We start from the raw sequence: 6,918 nt of genomic DNA, 5'->3' as shown, positions 1-6,918 counted from the left end.
GACTAGCAGATGTAGGGGAAAGTAGGTGTAACGGTCTACCCATCGTAAGGTGCTAGCGCTTCTGAAAGACTGTGTCTCGGTCATCCATTTCTCAAACACCATGTAGTGCGAGAATCCCAACGGAGGAGATCGAGTCTTGTGGGGAAAAGTGCACAAACCTCTGCAGAGTGTATAAACTAATCATGGTTAGCCGTGTCCCCGGTTATGGATGTTTTGAGTATCTAGTACTTGGATTATCATGTGAATCTCATCATGTTACTTTAATTAATTTTGTTGGGTTTTTAAAGATGATGCTTAATTGGGATTGAGAATGTTGTCAACCATTCTCAATGTTTAACAACCACCATGATAGTTAAATAAAATTTATTCCTTTGCAGTAGGAAAAAATTGGCTTTATGCAAAAACTGTAACCATAGAGCTTTCCACCAGCCATATATGCATGTAGTACAATTTTATTCTTTCATTACTCTCTATGTGTTACATTGCCAGCATATTCCATGTGCTGACCCATTTCGGGCTACAACGTTCATGTTGCGGACTTTTCAAACGACGAGTAAGCTGCTTTTAGGTCGTGGTTCTATACTCAGTGATGCCGTTGGAGTTGATGGACTCAGATATCTTCCAAGCCTTCCGTTGTTATCGTTGTTACATGGCCTTAAGCCATATTTATTGTAAGAAGTTCTCTTTTGAGACTTTCGATGTAATAAGTGTGTGATTGCTACTCTATTATAAATCCTTCAAGTACTGTGCATGTCAGCATTACTGATCCAGGGATGACACTGATGCACAGAGATCAGACTGTTTGAGGTTTGGTCGCTACAAGATGGTATCAGAGCACATGTTGACTATAGGACACGACCACTGAGCGAAATCCCTAGATCACTACTCTCTCTTCTCATTTCTGACCCCTCCTCTTTTTCTACTCTTTTAGGATGTGAGATGCAAGGAAAAAGTTCGTGCAACTGGATGAAGATACACCCTTTGGGCGCCACTTGAAGGAAGTCACTAGATACCTGAACATCGGAGTACCAAGCTTCACCGGGACCTACAACACCACTTTACCTAAAGAGGAGCACTGGATGATTCAAGTTCAAGTTCCAGGAAGAACGTTCATGCTAGTCACTGAGCCCATAGAGTTTTCCTTTGATGCACCAACCTAGAGTCTAGGAAAGAGCATGGCAGCCCGCATCACAATGGGACGTATTGGAGAAGTTTACCACAAGGATCTCAAGGATACAATCTACCAGATTTGTGGGCGCCGAGATGAGCAATGGGAGATGATCTGCACCAGGAAGGATAGATTAATTGCAGCTTTCATCAAGGAGTTAAACCAGCAGATTCGACGCCAGGAGAACCAGATGTGCGCAGGCATGTTAGACTTGAAGAAGGCCATGACCAAGATCACGGAGCTGGAGGAAGAACTCAAGTCTACACGCGATGGATATGAGGAGGAAATAGCAACACTAGTGGAGAAGAATGACGATCTGAAGAAGAAGCTAAGAGTGTTGATGGGATTTCCCGCAACTGGAGGAGAAGATGATTGCACTTGTCCAGAGAACTACATCATCATCGACGACACCGACTCGGACCCAGACGATAGCGATGATAACTATGTTGATGAAGCGGGAGCAGATATCATGGAGTCTTCATCGGAGCAGTTTTTCTAGTCGACCACCATAATAGTAGTAGTATTCCCCCATGTATCTAGTATAGTCCGAGCACTTATGTAACGTGAGTTAGACCGTTGTATGCCCTTGTTTGATTGATTGAAGTGATATTGTTTGCTTTTGTCTCATGTGCATATGGGTAGTGTTTTCCCTCTAGATATCATTATATTCTATATTCTCATCTTTTCTAAAAACCCTCAGATGCCTCCGAGACGTGACAATGGATTCGCTTTCCCACCGGAGCTCACTCAATTGATCCAGCAGCAGAATGCGTTGATGTAGTTGCTAGTCCAGAATCAGAATCAGGGGAACAACAACAACAACCCACCACCACCACCACCACCACCACCACCACCTGTTGATCACTTAACCCGTTTTCTTAGGCTAAATCTGCCGGTGTTCTCCAGTAGCACCAAGCCGATTATTGCAGATGATTTGCTCCGCAAGACAGCAAGGGAGTTAACCACTGTAGGATGCACAGATGCGGAGAGGGTGCGTTTTGCCGCACATCAGCTGGAAGGACCCGCGACATCATGGTGGGAAAATTTCACAGCCACTTATCCTAACTGTCACATGGGATCAGTTTCAGCAGGATTTCCGTACTGCCCATGTTTCAGCAGGAGCTATGGCCATGAAGAAGCGTGAGTTTCGCAACTTGCGCCAAGGAGGACAAACAGTTGGCCAGTATGTGTATGACTTTAGTAAGCTAGCATGTTATGCCCCAGATGATGTTGCTACGGATGCAGCTAAGTAGGAGAAGTTTCTAGAAGGACTAAATGATGAGCTGAGCATACAGTTGATGGTAGCAACCTTCAACAACTACCAGGAGTTGGTAGATCGTGCTCTTATGATTGAAGGGAAGCAGCAGCAGATTGAGAACCGCAAGAGGAAGTATGGACAAGGGAAGTACACTTCTGGAGCTCAGCAGAAACCACGTTTTACCCCGAAATCGGGAGGACATTTCGAGCATACCCATGGAGGAGGTAGCTCGCACAACCATAATGGCCCCAAGAATGGAAACGGGAATGGAGGAAGCAACAGCCAGAACCGTACCAACCCGTCAACCCCAGCCAAGAGAGACCTGAGCCAAGTCACTTGCTTTAAGTGCCAGAAGACTGGACATTATGCCAATGAATGTCCTGAAGCCCAGAATGGAAATGGCAATGGAAGCTCAGGGAAGAAGCCACGCCCTTTCAATAGGGACAGTTGAACCACGTTAATGTGGAGGAGGTTGAAGCCCAGCCAGATGCAGCAATAGGTAAGTTTTTGGTTAAGTCATTTACTTCAATCGTTCTTTTTGATACTGGTGCATCGCATTCATACATAACAAGGGGATTTGTGGATAACTATAAACTACCCACCTAGGTTCTTAGAACACCTATGTTAGGACGCTCACCAGGAGCAGAGTATATGGCCAGTCGAGGATGTTTTCAAGTGCCATTGAGTATAAGTAGGCATGTTTTTGCCTCGGATTTAATCATTTTGGAATCACAAGGCTTGGATGTAATTCTGGGTATGGATTGGCTGTCGATGTATGGAGGAAACATCGATTGCGCCAGCAAGCTAATTTTGCTTACCACCCCAGAAGGAAGAAGGATCAAGTATGTATCACGACATGAGCCGAAGAGGACACAAGTAAATTCATTATCAGGAGTTGTGCAGGAGGAAGTACCAGTGGTGAAGGATTTCCCTGATGTTTTTCCCGAAGAGTTGCCAGGCATGCCACCGGATATAGACATTGAGTTTTTGATTGACCTTTTGCCAGGCACATGGCCGATATCTAAAAGACCGTACCGAATGCCCGCACAAGATTTGGAGGAGATTAAGAAGCAAATTAAGGAGTTATTGGATAAAGGATATATTCTCCCAAGTTCTTCACCTTGGGGATCACCGGTGCTTCTAGTGGAGAAGAAGGATGGATCATTGAGGATGGTTGTTGATTATAGAGGATTGAATGAAGTGACTATCAAGAACAAGTACCCACTGCCGATGATCAATGATTTGTTTGACCAATTGCAAGGAGCTAAGGTATTTTCCAAGATCGATTCGCGATCAAGATACCATCAGTTGAAGATTCGAGAGCAAGATATACCTAAGACGACTTTTACCACTAGGCATGGGCTATATGAGTATACCGTTATGTCATTTGGTCTGACTAACGCACCTGCGTATTTCATGAACATGATGAACAAGGTGTTTATGGAGTTTTTGGATAAGTTCGTCGTGGTGTTCATTGATGATATTTTGGTTTACTCGAAGGATGAGGAAGAGCATAAGGAGCATTTACGTTTGGTAATGGAGAAGCTCAGTGAACATCAATTGTATGCCAAGTTTAGCAAATGTGAGTTTTGGTTGAAAGAAGTTGGATTCCTCAGACATGTTATATCCGGAGAAGGAATAGCAGTAGATCCCACCAAGGTTGTCACTCTAACAAATTGGGTAGCACCAACAACAGTTGGAGAGATCCGGAGTTTTCTTAGGCTGGCAGGATACTACCGGAGATTCATTGAGAATTTCTCGAAGATTGCGAAGCCCATGACGAAGTTGTTAAAGAAGGATACCAAGTTCAAATGGACTGAGGAATGTGAGTCCAGTTTCCAGGAGTTGAAGAAACGTTTGGTTACATCCGTAATGTTGATTTTGCCAGATCAGCGCAAGGATTATGAGGTGTATTGCGATGCTTCACATCGAGGACTTGGAGCAGTGCTTATGCAGGAGGGAAGAGTTATTTCTTATGCTTCAAGACAGCTTAAACCTCATGAGCTGAATTATGCCACACATGATTTGGAGTTAGCAGCCGTAATGCATGCATTGAAGACATGGAGACACTTTCTGATCAAAAACCATTGTGAGGTGTACATGGATCATAAGAGTTTGAAGTACATTTTCACGCAGAAGGAGTTGAATCTCAGGCAAAGGAGATGGTTGGAACTCATCAAGGATTATGACATGAGATTGCATTATCACCCCAGGAAGGCTAACGTAGTAGCCAATGCGTTGAGCCGTAAGAGCCATGTAAACACACTCATGACCGGAGGATTACCAAAGGAGTTAGCCGAGGACCTTCGTGAACTATGTTTGGAGATAGTTCTGAGAGGCTATGTAGCAGCATTGGAGATTCAGTCAACTCTGATGGATAAAATCAGAGAAGCTTAGAAGACTGACCAGGAGATTGCCTCTATAAAGGAGAAGATGAGCAAAGGAAAAGCTAAAGGATTTCATGAGGATGAGCACGATACCTTATGGTTTGAGGACCGCGTTTATGTGCCCAATGATCCGGAGATCAGGAAGTTGATCCTACAGGAGGCCCATGATTCATTGTACTCAATTCACCCAGGAAATACCAAGATGTATTTGGATTTGAAGGATACTTTCTGGTGGACCGGAATGAAGAAGGATATTGCATAGTATGTAGAAGTTTGTGATGTATGTCAGAGAGTGAAAGCAGAGCATCAGAAGCCAGCAGGATTGTTACAGCCATTGCCAATACCCGAATGGAAGTGGGATAAGCTAGGCATGGGTTTTATCACAGAATTGCCCAGGACTCGTTCAGGCTACGGCTCGATTTGGGTTGTAGTCGATCGTTTGACGAAGGTAGCTCATTTCATCCCAGTGAAGACTACCTACACAAGTGCTAAGTTGGCAAAGATATACATGACCAGGATCGTATGTTTGCATGGAGTTCCGAGGAGCATTGTATCAGATAGAGGAACCCAGTTTACCTCAAAGTTCTGGAATCAGTTGCATGAAACTTTGGGTACTAGGTTAGAGTTCAGTATAGCTTTTCACCCGCAGACAGATGGACAGACCGAGAGAGTCAATCAGATTTTGGAGGATATGCTGAGAGCTTGTGCGCTAGATTATGGATCTAGTTGGGACGATAATTTACCGTATGCAGAATTCTCCTATAACAACAGTTATCAATCCAGTCTAAGGATGGCCCCTTTCGAAGCTTTGTACGGAAGGAGGTGCAGAACCCCATTATCATGGGATGAAGTTGGAGAGCGCCAGTTGTTTGGACCAGATTTGATTAAGGAGTCTGAACAGAAGGTGAAGTTGATTCGCGATAGGCTCAAAGTAGCCCAGTCCAGGCAGAAGAGCTACGCAGATTCTAAACGCAAGGAGACAGTTTACAAAGTTGGAGACAGAGTTTATCTTCGTGTATCTCCACTTCGGGGAGTTAAGCGCTTTGGAGTTAAGGGAAAGTTAGCGCCAGGTTTTGTCGGACCCTACAAAGTTCTGGAGCGGATGGGAGAAGTTGCTTACAAATTGGAATTGCCCGAAGGATTGTCAGGAGTTCACGATGTGTTCCATGTTTCCCAGTTGAAGAAGTGCCACACAGAGATGGCTAATATACCACTGAGAGATATAGTGCCGCTGGAAGAGATTCAGTTGGATAGTGATTTGACCTATGAGGAGAAACCGATCAAGATTCTTGAGTATGCCAGCCGAGTCACCCGCAACAAGGTTATCAAGTTCTGCAAAGTTCAGTGGATCCACCACACCGAAGATGAAGCCACCTAGGAGCGAGAGGAAGATCTGCTGAAGGACCACCCTCACCTATTTTCTAGCCAACCCGAATCTCGAGGGCGAGATTCATCTTAAGGGGGGTAGGTTTGTAATATCCCAAATTTTCAATTTGGAATGTTATACATAGATCATCATTGCATATCATATTTTATTGCATTTTGGCTTGATCCAAGAAATTTCACGCAACTCAAGGACCCACGGAGAGAGTTGGGGATTTCGTTATTTTCATATTTGGGTTTTCTCAATTTTTGAAAATAGGATCATTTGATTTTATTTATTTTATCTTCAATTATTTCTACTATGAAAATATGAGAGAGGGAATAAAATGAATTTCCCAAAATAAAGAAATATTGAGGATTTGATAATAAAATCAAATAAGATTTTATTTTGGAGTTTATTGCTATTTTATTTGAATTTAGGAAAATGCGCGTTTCTCAAAATTGCATTTAGGCCCCAAATAAATGTTCATCTTAACCGGCTTGATTTTAGAAGTCGGGGAAAATTTATTTCGGGATTTTTTGAGTCTGTTTAGTATTTCTTTTATTTGTTTTTCTGCGCATAATGTTTAAAAAAACGAAACCGACTTTGGGCCGTGTTCGGCCAGGACTCCGCCTGGTCGGGGCCTTTGTAATGCGCCGCCCTAGCCCACTAGCCGGCAGCCCGCCCCCGCCCCAAAACCCTAAACCTAAGCCGCCGCCGCTGCCGCGCACCGCCGTCCCGG

The sequence above is a fragment of the Triticum dicoccoides genome, chromosome 3B, assembly GCF_002162155.2.
Source record: "Triticum dicoccoides isolate Atlit2015 ecotype Zavitan chromosome 3B, WEW_v2.0, whole genome shotgun sequence".
NCBI classification, from domain to species: Eukaryota; Viridiplantae; Streptophyta; class Magnoliopsida; order Poales; family Poaceae; genus Triticum; species Triticum dicoccoides.
Note: the sequence above shows the minus strand (reverse complement) of the source record.